This window comes from Quercus suber, unplaced genomic scaffold (genome assembly GCF_002906115.3).
Source record: "Quercus suber isolate HL8 unplaced genomic scaffold, Cork oak 2.0 scaffold_175, whole genome shotgun sequence".
In the NCBI taxonomy this organism is placed as follows: domain Eukaryota; kingdom Viridiplantae; phylum Streptophyta; class Magnoliopsida; order Fagales; family Fagaceae; genus Quercus; species Quercus suber.
Window position 1 is genome coordinate 108,337 of NW_027069635.1, and position 19,455 is coordinate 127,791.

At 32.7% G+C, this 19,455-nt stretch overlaps 1 long non-coding RNA gene across 2 annotated transcripts; it reads left to right on the top strand.

Annotated features, from left to right (window-relative positions):
• Positions 1-14,123: 14,123 nt before the first annotated feature.
• Positions 14,124-17,695, top strand: LOC136069527 (uncharacterized). Of its 2 annotated transcripts, XR_010630741.1 has the most exons (5): positions 14,124-14,205; positions 14,394-14,444; positions 14,546-14,578; positions 14,686-14,787; positions 17,550-17,695. It is a non-coding gene; the product is annotated as an uncharacterized LOC136069527 (long non-coding RNA). The 2 variants fall into 2 exon arrangements; XR_010630742.1 differs by lacking the exon at positions 14,546-14,578.
• The last annotated feature ends 1,760 nt before the right edge of the window (positions 17,696-19,455 follow it).

Below are 19,455 nucleotides of genomic sequence, written 5' to 3' on the forward strand. Positions count from 1 at the left end.
CCCAGATTTTGGCATTCATTTTTTTTCCCGGGAATACCATTGCCATAATTATTTTCTTTTGGGCACTCACGCTCCGAGCACTTCTCACACATTCGATCAAGAAATTTGGGCAAAACGAATTACGGCAATACCATTGCCGTAAGTCAACCTTTTTTCTCTCCATGCTTTTTCTCTTTCTCTCTCATACTTTTGTTGGAATTTCGGCAACACTGTTGCCAAAATTCAATCTCTCTCCTCAATTTTTTAAATAAGTTGTAATAGTCTGTAACGCAAATAAGTTTCAGATTTAGCAATATTTAGCCAAAAGACTCCATAGTAGTATGTATTATTTAATTTATTTTCAAAGGACGTGGACGTGGGCGTGTGTAACACTGGATTGGTTTTATGATATTATTCTAGAAACAATTGTGGGATTCTTTTCTTAACCGTGTGTGATGTGTCCTTTGTTTACGCTAAAAGCGCACGCGGCTACGCGACACGTGGTGAAAGAGAAAAAAAAAAAACACTAGAAGTTGATGGTTGGTATCGGTAGATGTAGATGTTGAGTTTAGTTGATTTGGTTAATGCGCACTTTGAATGATTTTAGAATGCTATCCGGGCTAAAAAGGGCCTAAACGGTTACGCAGTATTTGTTTCTATGTAAAATATTTGTAAAAGAAAAATATTTTACATGTAAAATATTTATAAGAAAATATTTTTATTTTACAGTATTTGGTAGTGTATATGAAAATATTGTGTAAAATATTTTTCAATGTTTGGCACAATGTAAAATGAAAAAAAAAAGGTAACAATTTGAAATTATATTGAGACATCACCAATGGCTAAAATTCAGTGTTTAATAACCATGGAAAATGGCATCTATTGAATTTCAAGTGTTCTAGTTTTATCTTCATACACACATCATCTGCTCAATTACATATCCAGGTATTGAACATGAGTCAAAGAATGTACTAGATGAATCTACTCGATGAATCATTGATAACAACAAAGATTCAATATATCGAAATATCAATATATGAACATGTCAAAGAATGTGGTAGATGAATCAATATATAACAACAAAGATTCAAGACCACAACTGGCACACTTAGTTTTCGGCCCTATGCAGATATCTAGTGAGTTCACTTGTTGTAATAATCATGACTAATATAGCTACATAGGGAGTTCAGCAGAGCAAAACATCATTTTGCCTTCTTCTAGTAGCAAAATGTCCATTCGGGTCATGGAACATGTCCACAGTACTAAATTGAAGCAAAAAATTCTGTAAAGCATTTGAGACATCAGCGACCATGCTTTCTCTTTTTCTGGCCCTTGCCAATAGAAAAAGAACCAACTGCATGCCGTGAATTAACAAAATGAAAGAACATGCAAAATATTTCTCAACTAATACAGCAAAACCTGCAAAAATATAGATGGAAAAAATATAACATTATCATAATACTAATGAATCCAAAATATAACATTATTCCATAGTAACTCCAAAACATGTCAATTAGTGTTGCATAACCATGCATAAGCACACTTACAATAACAAAACCCAAATACCATGACAATATAGCTAACATTAACACACAATCTTCCAAAATATGGAATTGTTCCATAATTATTAATAACCTAAAGAATACCATGGTACCATTAACATGTTTTACACAATGTATCTAGCAACTTCAAGTTAAGTTTTGTTGAAAAATTTTTCCAACCAAAGCTTTCTCATCCTATCATTTTTAGCCATAAAGGCCCTTCCTGCCTTTTCATCATTAACCAAATGATCAAAAGCTTCATCAAGCATGTCTTCTTCAAAGCCCTCGACAGTCATCACTACTTTATGAAGCTCATTTGTATTAACTGGGCCATGACTCAGAGCTGTAACAGCTACTGCAATCTGTTTGAGTTGTTCAGTCATCTCACTAAAAGGACTATCTTCATTCATAGCTGCATAAGTTCTTTTTCTATGGCTCCTTCCCTTAGATGAAGTTCCATTGGAAGCTTCAGGTGCATCTTTTGGCAACATATTAGAGTCACCTTCAAATTCTGGATTTTGGATGTCATTCTGTGGGGTCTCATTTTCAACCAATGGAGAACATTCACACCATTGCTTTGAAAAGCCACCAGTTGCCATGTCCTTAACAACAACAATATAGTCATCTTATCATAGTGTTCAATTTTTTTATTTAAATAAGGTGCATGAGCGGGATGTGCCTATTCAAAGAAATATGACAATGTCAATAAATTAGATGATTTAATATAATAAATGTATAAATCATTATTGATCCTCACAAAAAAAAAAAATGAAGCTCATTTATATAAATTTCATACCAGCACTTCAGCATCATAAGTTTGCTTGTCACATGTGATCATTTTCAAATTATCATCTCAACCTAAATGAGTTTCCACTCTTTTCTAATCGTACGAAGACAGTTATGCACATGTGATGCATGACACTCTACGTTAAACTTCACACCAATTTCTTTTGCCACTTGTCAAGGGATTGAGGCTTATATTTGTTTGAGGGCTTGTTGCCTTGTTTAGCCTCAACAACTAACATTTTAAACAGCATGTCACACATTGGTTGTGTCCACCTAAGTTGAGATCCTGTTCTTTCCCCTTGTTCTTGGACATTACTATTGCCAAAAGGACAATCTAATGAATCACAACCATTATAATAATAACAATATAAAACATTATTACAAAAATAAAAACTGAAACTATGGAACAAAAAATTCATCATCCAAAAACAATGCAAAGCCATGTTGACTTAAACTTGAGGAACCAAATAACAATTTTAACTATTTCACCACAAAAATATTCAATTATTACATTTTAAAAAGTGTACAATATATCCACTTATGCTCTGTTAGCAACCAAATACAAAGCCAAATAAAGTTAACAGCACATAATCATATAAAGCTTGAATACATCATGTTGGTGCAAATACAATAATAATGGAAATAACACAACAAGAAACTGAATAATACTTCTGAATATTATTAGTATAAGGAAAGGAATTACATAACACAATTTGGACTGAGGCGCGGCACTCACTCTCTTTAAGGAGATTCAAGCCCTTGGTTGGCTAAGCTTCGTAACCGGTGTGAACCTTCTTTGACTTGTCTCCCCTAAGATACAACAGCCCAACAAGTGTCATATGGCTAGAACAACCTCTACACAAAACGTTCAAGCCCAAAACTCCACTAGAAATAATATCCTTCCTTGCCAAGAATCTCTTTATTTATTTATTTATTTTTGTTGTAGTAACATGGATTGGGTTTGAATAAGTCTATTTATAGGCTCAATGGGCCTCACGAAATTATTACCCAATTTATTCTGATTAATTAAGTCCATTATTCTAATGTAGTGGGTGTTACAAGAAGATTAATGTAGTGAATGAAAATGCCCAAACGGATAGTCCATTAAGTGGGTTAATGGCTCTTCATTGTCCATAATAAAAATGGAGTATTAACTCGAGCCATTTACTCATCAACAGATATGGTAATTACTCTGAATGGGCTGTCAAGTAGGAGGATCCAAAAGGTTGATTCATTTACAATTTTAATACCTCCACTCTTCACCTCCCTCTTGCGCACGTATCTAACACAATATCTGAAACAATACATTTTAGCCCATTAATCACCACAATTAAAAAGAATAAAATAGCTTCTCTCCTTTTCAATGTGGGATTAAACATTTTCACTAACTCCTCATCTTCCATATTCACTCCCACATCTTTATGTTTATGTTATAATATTTATTCATTTTAATTACTTAATATTAAAATACTCCAACAATCCCCCACTCATTTTAATATTAAAATTTTTAGTTAAAGAGAGATTACCAGGCAAAGACGGGTCACTATGCATCATGAAGGTGTGTTCTGCATTGAACCTTCACTTAGGAAAACAACGATCTCAACTCCAAAGTCGTAGTGGTCTCCGACTTGAATTATGACTGCTTTAGGGAAATTAAGTGTTACTGCTTACACATAATAACCCAGGTGTTGACATGAGCTTTTATAGCTAGAACTTTACGGCCGTGTGCTGATCCCGGTTTCATGAGTGTATTTGAGATTAAGTCCAAATCTCATAGGGAGCGGCCCCATCCCCACACTCACATAGGTGAAATTTTGTCAAGGGTGCTCCTGTAATTCTAACACCCCACTCATACGAGCTACAAATTTCATTAAGAGTTTTTTAACTCATCCTTTCCACATTACAGGATAAATGCACTTACATCATAGGGATGAACAATTAAAAAATTATTTACAAAATAAATAATTAAAAATAAATAAATTGTGCATTTCTTACGACCATCGTATGATTCATTTTTCCCATTGAACCCAATTCTCAAGATCTCTGGTCCTTAGGTTAGGTATCCTTATACATGGCTCATGATTCTATGGACTTTAGTCTCATCCCTCTCGATGTATTCCAGACTCTATCTTTTGCCAAGGCATTGGTAAATGGATCAGCAAGATTATCATTAGATTTAATATAATCTACAGTTATGATGCCACCACTCAAATAAGATCGCATGGTACTGTGCTTTCTTTTTATAGGTCTGGATTTACCCTTGTAGTAACGGTTTTTAACTCTACCAATTGTGGCAATGCTATCACAATGAATTAATATAGGTGGGATTGGCTTTTCCCACAGTGGAATTTCATATAACAAATCTCTAAACTAATTTACCTTTTCACTAGTTGAAGCTAATGCTATTAATTCAACTTCCATTGTTGAATTAGCAATTATTATTTGCTTTTTAGATTTCCAACAAATAGCACCACTACCTAAGGTAAAAATATAACTAGTGGTAGAGAGAGAATCACCTGACAAACTATTCCAATCGGCATCACTAAAACCTTCAATCACAGCAGGATACTTTTTTATAAAATAAGCCATAGTTTTTTGTACCAATTAAATATCTCATGACTCACTCAATAGTTAGCCAATGATCTTTACTAAACTTGCTAGTAAATCTGCTAAACACTCCTACTGCATATGCAATCTCAGGTCTAGTACAATCAGTAGCATAACGCAAACTACCAATGATATTAGCATAATCATTTTGATTAAAAATTTCATCATCATTATTCATAGGAAATAAATGAACACTAGAATCAAAAGGAGTAGCTACACTTTTGTGATCATGAAAATTATATTTTCTTAATATTTTCTCAACATAATGTGATTGATCAAGATATATTCCATCATATGTTTTTTATAATTTTCATGCCCAAAATAAAATTAGCCTCACCAAGATCTTTTATATCAAAATGGCTTTTAAGCATATTTTTTGTCTCATTTATAACATGCATATTTGAGCCAAAAATCAATATATCATCCACATAGAGGCTAATAATGACATGTAAATTATTCCATGATTTAGAATAAATACATTTATCACATTCATTTGATTTATAACTATTCTCAATCATGCAAGAATCAAACTTTTCATGCCATTACTTAGGTGCTTGTTTTAAGTCAAATAGGGATTTAGTTAGCTTATATACCTTGCTTTCTTGTCCAGACTCTACAAAATCTTCAGGTTGATCCATATAAATCTCTTCCTCTAGGTCCCCATTTAGAAAAGTAGTTTTTACATCCATTTGATGAATTTTCAAATTAAAAATTGCAGCAATAGCAATTAACAATCTAATAGATGTAATTCTTGTTACTGGAGAAAAAGTATCAAAGAAATCAAGATCAGTTTTTTGTTTAAAGCCTTTTGCGACAAGTCTAGCTTTAAACTTATCTATTGACCTATCCGGTTTCAACTTTTTTCTAAGGACCTATTTACAACCTATGGTCTTACAACCCGATAGAAAATCTACTAATTTTCAAGTTCTATTAGAAATTAGAGATTTTATCTCATCATTTACAGCCTCTTTCTAAAATATAGTATCAGGTGACGTTAAAACCTCTTCTAATTTTGAGGATTTTCCTCAATGTTAAAAACATAATAGTCAGGACTAAAATCCTTTTCAACTCTAGCTCTTTTACTCCTTCTAGGTTCCATTTCAAAATTTTCTTGATTTTGTAAATGTGAAGTAGAAGAACTAGGTTGTGAGAAAATATTTTCTTTACCCTCACTATTTTTCAATTTAAAAGGAAATTTTTCTTCATGAAAAATTGCATCACCAAATTCAAAAATTATTTTATTTTCAAGATCAAAAAATCTATAGGCTGCACTATTAATCACATAACCAAGAAAAGCACAGGTAGTAACTTTTATTCCTAATTTAGGCATTTTAGGGTCAGTAAGCCTTACATAAGCAAGACAACCCCATACTCTCAAATATCCTAAATTTGGTTTATGTCCTTTCCACATCTCAAAAGGTGTGGTGTGTGACTTTTTATGTAGCACCCTATTCAAAACATGACCTGTAATTAAAATAGTTTCACTCCAAAAATGTAAAGGTGCACCAGATTCAATTAACATGGCATTTTTTAAATCAATTAAAGTTTTATTTTTTCTTTCAGCCACACCATTAGAAGCGGTGAATATGGTGCAGTAGTTTCTTGAATAATTCCCAAAAACTGAACAATTGAGTTGAATGCACTTGATTCATACTCACGGCCTCTATCACTTCTTATTCTTTTTATTTTTCTACCGAATTGATTTTCAACTTCTTTTAAAAAATCTTGAAATTTTTCAAAAGCATTACTTTTATTTTTGAACAAATAAGTAGTTGTATATTTTGAGAAATCATCAATAAAAGTGATAATATATCTATTTTCTCCACGAGTTAAAATTCCCTCAAATTCACATAAATCGGAGTGAATTAACTCAAGCAATTTGGTATTTCTTACAAAATTTTTATAAGGCCTTTTTGTAATCTTAGCTTGACTACAAGTTTCACATTTTTCAAAATCTTTTGACAGTCTTGAAATTAATCCTAAACTACTCATGATTCCCATATATCTACCATTTATATGACACAAACAAGCATGCCAAAAATTAATAGAAGAAAGCATATAAACTGAACTGGTAGATGCTTTATTATTCTCAACATTCAATTTAAATATTCCATCACAAGCATAACCCATGCCCACAAATAATCTATTTTTAGTGATTACATAATTATCAGATTCCATAGTTTGCTTGAAGCCAGCCTTGTTAAGCAAAAAAGTTGACATCAAATTCTTCCTCATGGACAGAGTGTAAAGAACATCTTTCAATGTTAGCACACGTCTAGAAATGAATTTCAATTCAACCTTACCACTCCCAAGAACCTCGGTTTTGCTAAAGTCACCAAGCATAACAGTTTTTTCTTTTTCAAAAGAAGTGTACAATTTGAACCAATTTTTGTCATAGCAGACGTGCCTATTAGCACCAGAATCTGCCTACTACCCTTCAATATATTGCACCATATTGATGTCAGTAATCATAGCCACTAAAGACTTTTCAGTTACGTTAGCCTGCGAGACAGATTCACATTTCCAAAATTTGCAAAATTGAGCAATATGCCCACTTTTGCCACAAACAAAACAGGATCTATTAAATTGATCTTGTGAAGGGGGTTCTTGGTTCTTATTATAATTTTTATTCGAGTTTCCCATTCCTTGAGATTTATTATTATTTTTAAAGGCTCTTTTTAAGCTTCAATTAACTATTTCTAGGAAAATGATTTTTGGGCATATGATTATTGGTTGAAATAAGCTTTATATTTGTGGTGGAATTACCATTGCTCTCTTGTGTCATGAGTGTATCTTGTCCTCTAGCCTCCTTCTCCACACAGATGCGTGTGATCAAAGTCTCTAAGGATGCTTCTTTTTGTTTGTGCCGCAAAATCTTTTGGAACTCCTTCCAAGATTATGGTAGTTTGTCAATTATGCCAGCTACTACCAAATTGTCTCTAATTTTTATGCTTTCGGATCTCAATTCTGCAACGAGCATTTGGAAGTCTTGTGCTTGATCCACCACCGATTTTCCATCTACCATTTGGTAATGGAAAAATCTGATAGCAGTATACTCCTTTGCACCTGCCTCCTCGGTATCATACTTGTTTTTTTAAATCTTTCCAAATTTTCTTAGCAGAATTGTAAGTTGTATCATAATAATCATAGAAATAATTAGCAAGACAATTCAATAGATAAGAGCGACAATTATACTCATCTTTTGTAAACTTATCTATTTTTTCTTGATGGAGAATATGTTCTTCGTCACTCATCTCATCGGTAGGAATTTTTGATGGATTCTTGTCAGTGAGGATGTAGGAGGCTTTGAGAAGACTCAAGTAGAAGAGGACATTTCCTTTCTACCTTTTGAAGTGGGTTCCTTTAAAATGAAAGAGCTTGTTAAGATCTCCAACAGGCTCATTTGGTTTCTCTTGTATAGGCTCCATGTGATGAATCTCCTTAAAATTGTTGGTGCAAATATAATAATAATGGAAATAACACAACGAGAAACTGAATAATACTTTTGAATATTATTAGTATAAGGAAAGGAATTACACAACACAATTTGGACTGAGGCGCGACACTCGCTCTCTTTAAGGAGATTCAAGCTCTTGGTTGGCTAAACTTCGTAACCGGTGCAGACATTCTCTGACTTATCTCCCCTAAAATACAACAGCCCAACAAGTGTCGTATGGCTAAACTTCACCTCCCCTTTGCGCACATATCTAGCCCAATATTTGAGACAATACATTTTAGCCCATTAATTACCACAATTAAAAAAAATAAAATAGCCGCTCTCCTTTTCAATGTAGGATTAAACATTTTTACTAACTCCTTATCTTCCATATTCACTCTCACATCTTTATGTTTATGTTATAATATTTATTCATTTTAATTACTTAATATTAAAATGCTCCAACACATCATCAACAAATAACTCCAAATAGCTTAGACTGAATAAATTTATGCATGTCTCCTAATTACGTAGTCAGCCCACATTGCTTGACATATCTCATCCCTCTTATTATTCCATTCTCTACTTTCCACTATAGCTTCGCGTTGGCATATCTTTGTCTCACATGTTCCAACTTTCATAATTGGGTCATTAGAAACAACCTCCATGATGTGATTGTGAATAACACCACATGCTAAAACTACATCCACTTGTGTATTAAAAGACCAAAATGGTTCTGCATCCAAGACACGAAAACATTTTTTTATAACTCCAAACCCTCGCTCAATGGTAGTTCGCAACAAAGAATGATGAAGGTTGAATAATTCTTTTGCATTTTCAAGTGGATGATCACTAAACTCTTTCAAATGACATCGAACACTTCGATAAGGAGACAAGATTCCAAGTCTATTTCCATTACCAGCATCACCAAGATAATATTTACCTACAAATTATGAATCAATTTTTTTAAAAAAAAAAATTCTAGCATAAAACCAAACATAAAGGCTAATTATCTATATAATACCTTCTGGAATTTTAAGTCCCTTTGGTCTACTAAGTGTATCATTTAAAATATGAGAATCATGAGCACTGCCTTCCCAACCAACTAACATATAGGTGAATCTTAAAGTCAAGCGAAACTGCAGCTAACACATTTTGTGTTGTCCCCCCCTTTCGACCATGACACCTTCCTTGGATTTCAATTAGAACAGATGCACAGACATGAGTTTCATCAATTGCTTCCACACAATCTTAATGATGACCAATATTAAGTAATGTCATTTGGTAAAAGATTTCTAATATAGTTATTTAAGTTTTGTAAAAATACACGTGAGTAAAAAAAGTGTGAAAATATGTGTTGTGGTGTTTAAACAATAATTTTCGTTGTTTAAACACTGTTACTAAACAAGGCCTTAATCTCCCCCAATATTCTCACCATAATTCTTATCTTCTTTTTGTGAATGATAAATGTTGTCTTTACAACTTTTTTACAATAAATTTTAAGCAATAAATTATTATTTGTGGCAAAAATAATAATAATTTCAATAATTTGCTCAAATTAGAAAGAGTAACAACTTACTAGTACCATTTAAGATTTGTTGTCAAAATATTGTGGACACATAACTTCTTTTTGTAAATTATCCTAAATTATAGGTAAAACTTTCAAAATTAAAGAAAAGTGTTACATACACAACATTTTACAACAAATCATAAGTAATAACTAGTTACTGGTTCTGATTTGAATACACAACTTAAATTACTTTTTTGTCCACCTGTAACACTCAATAACAATCTACAACTTTGAATTTATTGTGAAAATATTGTAGACGTACTATTTCTCAAAATTAAAATGTAATTTTTTTTTATTACTACTTTTTTATCATCAAGTAACTAAGATAATTTTTTTTTTTTTGAGAATAAATAAATAAGGTACTTATTATTATCAAAATCCATACTAATCTCAATTATAACTATAGTGAGATTTAGAGCAGTAGTATCTGAGTATCTAAAAGATACTCATTTTACACTCTAAAAATCTATTTTATTTATTTTAATATATCATTTAACAATTCACCCAGGATCTTATCTTTTATTTTAACCTACAACGCATTAAAATAATATAAAACTAACTCATCTATCTCTCTTCTCTCCCATCTCTCTTCCTCACTAAATTTGTCTCTCTTCCTTTTTGTCTCTCCCTCTCTCTCAACTGCCTACCAAGCTACCACCAAACCCAAACTCAGAACCACCACCAGCTGAAACCTAGAACAATCCATTAACCACAACTAACCAAAATTGAAACCACCAACAACAACAACCAAAGCAACCACCACAACCAGCCACAATCGTGACCACCACGCCACAATCAACAACCACTAGCAAAACTCATTAAACCCACAACCACTAAAACCCATTATCCTCACAACCACTGTCGTAATCTGTCATAACTACCACAAACCCACAAAGTCAATCAAGTGGCATAACCATCACAACTACCACCATTAGAATCCACTATAACTACCACAAACCCACAAAGTCAACCAAGCAAAACCTTTCATGGTCTCCTCCATAACCACTATGATCTCCAACACAACAAGCGCACCAATCTCCAGAGAGAGAAGAAATAGAGAATAAATACATATAAAAAATTCACTTAAACTTGCTACAGTAACTTCTTATAAGAAGTTATTGTAGCAAAGTGTTAAAAATATATATATATATATATATATTAACACCTGGGCAAAGAAGGTTTTTGGTGTTTGTGGGTTCTAAAATAGAAATTTGGGGGTTTTACACCCCTAATGCTAATACTCTTACAACCATCCATATATTTGCTAAGGAATAAACCTAGTAACACAATTTTTTCCACAACTTGCTGAAGTTGTAGATTGTGAGTAATGGAAATAAGGCATATTAATAATATATCCTTTTGAAAGTAATTGTTTACCACTTACAACATGCACTTAAGCAAGTTGTTAAAAATAAGTTGTATCCAAAGCAAAGTTGTTTGCCAAGAGCTTTGTACTTCAATGGCATAGCTTGGTTTAGGGTTCAAGTTCCCACACACCACGTATTATAATTTTGTAACAAATGAATTTAAATGGGAAAAAAAACTATCTCTATATTTTTTTCAATAAAAGTAGTGTCATCTGAAAATTGTCATATATTAATAACAAGAAAAATAAAGTATTTCATTATGTACAACAAGGGTGAAGCCAAGGGGGCAAGGGAGTGCAATTGCCCCCCTCCCGCCCAAGGTACCGGTTTTAACAACAATTATATTTTTTCTATAAAAAAATAGATTTCAATTTTTGTATTAATTTTCTATATTCAAAATTTCTTTATTAAAAACAATTGTCAATTCTCATCGTCTAGTCAAAAATACATTTTAATTTTCCTCCTTTTTGTTTGGTTTGGGAGTAGAAATGTGGAATGATAGAAAAAGTGAGTTTGTATAAATTTACGCATACATCCTTATTAAAAAATGATGCCTAATTAAAACCAAAAAAACGGATAAACAACTAACAAATATCAATCAGCTAAATTTATTTATTTTTTAAAAAAATCATGTCTAGAAAAAAAAATCTAAAAAAAAAACAAAAACCAAAAAACACAAAAGAAAGCAAAAGAAAAAAAAAAAGAGCATGGATGTGTAGGAAGCCTGCCAAAAAGAAAAAAAGAAAAAAAGAAGAAGAGACAACGTGAAAAAGAAAAAGAAAAAAAAAAAAAAAAAAAAAAGCAGCATGGACAAGCCCATGTGCAATTACACATGGGCATTTTTGTCCAAAAATGATGTCCTAAAAAAGAAGAAGAGACAACGTGAAAAAGAAAAAGAAAAAAAAAAAAAAAAAAAAGAGCAGCATGGACAAGCCCATGTGCAATTACACATGGGCATTTTTGTCCAAAAATGATGTCCAATTTTTATCTTCAGTTTTCTCTCTATTTTGGAGAGAAAACTTTTTGGTGTGCCCGGAGAGAAAAATACCTAGGTCCCACAATTTATATTCCTTCCTCCCCACCCAACCAAACATACTCAAAAAAGTTTTCCTTCCTATTTTCTCTCCAAAGTTTTCCATCTACCATATTCCACCTCCAAACAAACACACCCTAAAACTCACTCACCCTTTCCTTCCTCCAAAATCAAAACCAAAACTCAGATTCTCCCACCGCCGTGCCGCCACCATGGATCACCGATATTGCATCTTTTGGTTTTCCTCTCTATATTATGCAACTTATTCTCTACCTGTTATTCTTTTCAATTGAAAATCAAACTCCATACCTAATGCCTAGGTACGCTTGCTTTCCTCTTTCTCTTTTCTCTGAATTTAAGTTTTTCAATTGAAACCAAACAAAGAAAAGGCAGCCTACTTAGGCTGTGTTTGTTTCGTGTAAAATGTTTTCCGGAAAATATGTATTTTCCGGAAATGCTATTTTCCGAAAAAGGAAAATATTTTGAAGTGTTTGGGTGAATTATGAAAATTATTGTGGAAAATATTTTCATGTGTTTGGATGTGTTAGGAAAATGCTATTTTCCGGAAAATTTTTCACATTTTCCGGCAACAACAACAACACCAAGAACAACAACAAAAAAAAATTCCGGCAATAACAACAACAAATTCCGGCTCTGGCGACAACAACAACACCAACAACAACAATAACAAAAAATTTCGGCAATCACAACAACAAATTCCGGCTCCGGCGACAACAACAACACCAACAACAACAAAAAAATTCCGGCGATCGAAGGCGACAACAACAACAATCAAACTTTAAACAAACAAAAGTCTGGGTCTGGGTCGAACACTTTGGGCTTTGGGTTCGTGGGTCGCCGGCAGAGGTGAGCTCGAGCGGAGGCGAGATCGAGCGAAGGCGACGCGGTGCTTGGTGTGGATCGGAGCTCGGATCGAAGGCGATCGCCGGCGATCGAAGGCGAGATCGAGCAAAGGCGACGAGCTCGAGCGAAGGCGACGCGGTGCTTGGTGTGGATCGGAGCTCGGATCGAAGGCGATCGCCGGCGATCGAAGGCGAGATCGAGCAAAGGCGATGAGCTCGAGCGAAGGCGACGCGGTGCTTGGTGTGGATCGGAGCTCGGATCGAAGGCGATCGAAGGCGAGATCGAGCGAAGGCGATGTGGTGCTTGGACCGGATCGGACGTCTGAACTTGCTGCTGTGCTTGGAGCTTGGAGCTTGGATCGGATCGGAGTACTGCTGTGTGAGAGAGAGCTTGGAGATGTGTTGCTGTGTAAGAGAGAGCTTGGAGAATTGAGAGAGTTTTTTTCCGGAAATTGATTGAAGGTAAAATGGAAGGTGAAATGCATTTCCACCAGTTGAGGGCTTATTTTCGGTCAAAGGGTAAATTGATTTCCGTTGACCCAATTTTCCTAGTCAGCCAAACACATCAATTTTACGGAAATTGATTTCCGGAAGTAGTTTGAAGTTGAAACAAACACAGCCTTAATGATGAAAACAAAGGAAATATTTCTCTCTCTCTCTCTCTCTCTCTCTCTTTAATTTGGAAATATGATTTAGGTTTTGGTATTGTGGTTTGATTGGTTTTGATTTAGGAAGAACAGATGCTTGACATTGATTTGTAAAGCCTTTGCTTTTTTTAACTAGGGTTATTTTAGGCAGTGTACCGATGGTTATTTTTCTTTCATTTTTTAAATTCCTCAGTTTAAATTATTTAATAAATTTACCATCTTTGGCTCATATATTTGTTTCATGTTGACCTTTGGTTTTTGCAGTTCAATCTTTAGTTGCTTATTTTGGATTCTCATATATTATGTTGGTTGCTGTATTTTCAATTGCTTATTTTGGATTCTCATGTATTATGTTTGTTCCTTCCCCTAAGCCTAGGTACGCTTGCTTTCCTAGATATTTACTCCTTCCAAGTACAACATTAATTGGTTTCATAGTATTGTTTGTTACATATTTACATGTCCAAAGCTGAATTCAAGAAAATCCTGTGGGTTTGTATTTAAAATACAATACGATTTCAATAATTCAAAACCTAACCCAAGCTAATTCTTGCATTGTTGCAACAGAGACTAGCTTTGGAATTGATAAACCTTCTATTGGAATTTCAAAAAGTGGAGGTATGTTAAATTTTGATTACCATATGTTAAATTGTTTTTTTATCTAATAATATGTCTTATAGTTAGTAATTTATTTGAATCATCGAACCCTATATGCTCAGGCAGACATCTGTATGACAAAATGCCTAAAAGAGGTATTGTTTCATGTTTGAAATTTCACCTCAGTATCAGAGAATGTAGCTAACCAGTGCCTATAATCTCCCTTTGATTTGTTTCATTTATTTCTCTTTTATTTTCTCAGGGCTCAAACTCAGACCCTATCCTCTCTCTCTAATCTCAGCCAAATCCATCACCACTATCAATCACCACTCTAAACTTGCTTCGGTCTCTGATGTTGCATAAGGTAATGTTTTGTATTCAATTCTTTATTATAAAATATTTTTTCAAATTTAGTCAATGTTTTGAGACTTAGACCAGTTCTTTTCTTAGTGCTATTTGATTACAATTTAGATGTCATGGAGTGAAACTTAATTTGTGTTGATAAAATTGTTGATCGGTCGATTACAATTATGCCTGATGCTCTATTCATTCTCTAACATAACAAATGCTGTAAACTATACTTATCAAAGTTGCGTCATTGAATTTATGGTTGCAGGGCTTCTTAGTTGGTGTTCTTTAAATTGTGGTTAGCCTATGATAGGAAACTTGATGGGATCTAGAATATGAATGATTAATTTTTGGGTTTGTGGTTTAGTATCCCACAAAATTTTCCTGCCAAAATTAAATGCAAATTGGATTTTGGTTTTTGGGTTTTTATGTGGTCTTTTAATATTGTGAGTGATTCCAAGCATATACAACCTACATAAAAGATCAACCTCGAGCAGCCTGTTGAGGTAAAAACAAAAATCTATGTTGTTAGGGGCATAACCACATAAATAAATTGCTATACTTGTTATGTTTGTTTTCATATTTAGTGTCATAGTTATGTTTTTCTTTTTTCTTTTTTATCCTTTTTTTGAGAAAGAAGCTAAATAATATTATTAAAAAAGATTGGCTAAATCAGCTTGAAATACATAAAAAAGTTGTGGTGAAACATCCTCCATCCACACTAAAATTTTGGAATATTAATAGCGTATCTAGCCAAACTATGAGCAACATAGTTCAGTTTTGCTATATTGGTAGTTCTAGCAATAATAAGTTGTGTAATGTGTTTTTTACTTTTTTTGGTACCCTTGCAACTTCTTGAAACATACAAATATATATGCATTATTTAATCACACATCCCTGCATTGTGCAATGCTTAAGGCCAAAATTTGTGACTTTTTAAAAATTAATGGCAAATATAGTAGGCAAGATCACCATTGAGCAATTGTAGGCAATGAGAGTTTTAGTAGGGATGGCATTAACAGAACAAGATCCTTGGTCCCTTTGTAAGTGTTTGTTTCCAATTAATTTGTTTCTTCTATTTGATTTGTATATTTTTGGGATATGCTTTTGGTGTTATTGAAATTGTTTTGGATATTAGGAATTGGAATTGTCTTGGATCTTGATAAAAGTTTTTAGGAGTTGAGATTGTTAAATTAGCTTCACCATCCCATTTCAGTTTTCAATTTACTCTTCTATCGTACTTTTAGAAATCTATGCATATAGGACATAAATAAGAAAACTATAAAGTCAGTACTATTATTCAAATGATTATTCAAAATGAAAATGGCATTGACCTTTTTCTAAAGCCAAGAATTTTATAGGTTTAATCATTATTGTTAGAGATAGTCGTGGTTCTCCTATATAGCCCATAGTGAATTAATTCCTTGCCAAGACCCATTGTGGATGGTTGCTACAACTCTGTTGAGAGCATCACATTTGCTGGCATTAATTCACTTGCAGGAACCACGCTTTAAGGAGATTTTAGATGTGTTAAAACATATTCATGCTTTTGTGTATTATGCAGAAAATGTATATTATAGGACAATTTCTAAACAGTATAATAAGTTAGACAATGCTTTAGCCAATCATGCCAAGGAGTTGAGGAACCTATACACTTGGAATATTTTCAATAAAATTCTATCAATTTTGATTAATAATAACAATAATAAACTATTTAGTTTAATTCAGTTTTGTCATTTCTAAAAAATAAAGGTAGAATATATAACCCAATGAGAGATTTTATTCCTCAATTTTCTTCTTTCTAAACCCTAGAACTTGCACCTTTTATGGTTTCTAGACCTCTCCCTTCCCTTTAAAAGACCCAGTTCTTGCTTTAACTCTCTATTTGTAAATTTTGTCATTCCAACCATAACATCATTAACTACAATGTCTCAAGTCTAGCCTTTGTTTAGTATGAACATGTGACTGTAAAGTGACTGTTTTTATTTTTATTTTTTATTTTTATTGTTTATCTCTCTACAGTTTTGATTATAAATACATTTCCCTTTTATTTTTATTGTTTATTTCTCCCCCAATGTTTTTTCCCTTTCAACTCACACCCTTTTAATTTTCATTATTAAATACCCATTTATTTACATATCATCTACATCTTTATTTATTTATTTAGGGTTGTTTTTTAGTTTGGAAGACCACACAAATTTTGACTTCTTCTTTTTTTTGGATTGTTTTTTTTGTTTGGAAGATTGCACAAATTTTGACAACACTACCAAGCCAAAAAGCCTTTGTGAACTGCACTCAAGCATGCCTTTAGTTTTGGTTTGGCATAAAATTGAAACAAATGCCATAAATATCTAGATTTTTTTCTTTTGTATTCTTAATGTTTGAATAAAACCATAAAGTACAATTTAAACATGTTTCACATAAGCTTTTGAGATCTCAAGTCATGTTGTATTTATATATGGCAAAAGATAGTACCATTTTCCACCTTAGCACAATTCGTACTAGTATTTTATTTATAACTTGGATATATTGAAGTTTTTTTGTGTGTGAATAATCTATTTTGTTATTTATTTCTGAATCTCATGATGAAAACCAATGGAATATTTATTTTCATGAAGATTATAGAAATGTTGAACTTTTTTAATAATTCAATAGTTGGGGTGGAGTTATTATGAAATTTATTGACATTAAGAGTGTTTGGTTTTACATTGTAAATCTTTGATGAATTGGTATAATTTGGTGTTATACTTGATACTAATTTGGTGAAAAATTAAGTAGCTTGAAGAAGTTGAGAAAAGAGAAGAGCCTAAGAAAGGGAGGAAATACATTCTTGAAAAGCATTGGATAAAGCTTGAAGATGTAAGCACAATTGTATATTTATTCTATTTACTGGTTCTTTTGCAATACTTATTAAACCAAATGTAAGAGCATATTATGGTTATTGTAATATATTACTTCATAATATTTGTATTTATCTCATTTTTAATATTACTTCATAATATTACATATTTCATCTTATATTATAGCCAATTTAACTTTCAATAATTGAAATTTGAGAAATGTTTAAACCTAAACATATTAAAATTTGATTTAAAACAATCCCGTGCATTGCACGAATTAGCGACTAGTTCCAATAGAATTTCATTCTTGCATGTACGTTGTGTATGACCAACGTTTTGCTTAAAGTGCATCACAACATTTTGTACAACATCACAGTGTACATGCACATGAGATTCTGCATTTGAATAGACATGGTTAAGAGTAATTATGGTCAAGGATGTCATAAAGATCTTGTACCCCAAGTTCCAACAACCCAAGTTCTAGTAAGCCTAATCTAATGGTAAGGTTGTCCTATATGTCTTTTCTTGAAGTCCAGTAGCAAAGCCCAATATTTTGAATGTTTTTTTCCCTCCAATAAGATCATTAATGAGTTATTATTCCCAAAGAAGTTAGATAGCATTTACTTAGTAATTCCTAGGGAATAATCGTAATTTTTGTTTAAGTTCTCATAGGCAAACCAATCATTTATTTTGTTTTTAGTTTCTATGAGTCTTATTTGACTTTGTTTCGAAAAATTTAATGCTTTGTTTCCTATTTTCATCCTCCCAAACTTAGAGGTTTTTTCTAAGCTTTCATATAAGCTATTTGGTTGGAATAAATAACTAGAGTATATTTTGAGACTATATAGCTTTTGTGCTTTAGAAGACAAATTTCTTCAAAATTAGCTCCTACTCTTGGGTGGATTCCTTTGTGTGGTGGTTTTTTAATCTCTTTGGGTGATAATAATTTGTATCTCATTGAGTGGTGAACTATTTAATCGCTTTTATTATTGAGTCTTTGATCAAATCCATCTTCCAAAATTATATTCTAGCCATCCCTCACTCTCCTTATTGGATTAGTTTAGGTATTCCTTTAGGAATCCAAAGTCAAATCTTTTTATTGTTGTAATTTCTTCCTCTACGGGCATGTAGTACCTCATGAGTTTGATGATCATTGTCATAAGGAAATGTATCATGCCCTTAGCTTTTTGATAAGATAACTGTGCTTTTGTTATTCATAGCACCAGCACATACCCTAACATACACAAAACCCTCTATTTATAGTGCTACCTCATCTAATAGAACTAGAAAAGTTTTACTTAAAGCATTTATCATAACCTAAGAATCCATAAAAAGAATTTAAAGAGAATTTGATACCTGGCTCAGCAAAAACCAACTAGCAATTGAAAAATATTTGGTCAAACACTTTTTTTTTAGTAATGCTATGGCTACAATTTTTTTACAAATCGTTGAGATGACAAATTTTTATTGGGCCCAATACTGACATTACTTTTTTATTTACTAATAACTATGCAATATATCAGTTAGCGGTAAAAATTTTTGTAGCTCTAACATATCTGCATATAGTTATATTCTATACTATATATAAGAAGAGCAAAACTTAAGTACAGTAGCTTAGATACAGTCCCTTAGGTTTCCTATTTAAAATTTTGACACATGTCCAATATAATAAACACAGTAAACGGCGTTAAAACTAAATATTTTTTTTTCTTCCTTCATCCTTCTTTTTCCTGCTCCAACAAATGTCTTCCCTTCCAAACCCAAAACCTTTCTCTTCCAAACCACCCATGACCCTTCTCTTCCAAACCCAAAACCCATATTTCCTTCTTCCTTCTTTTTCCTGT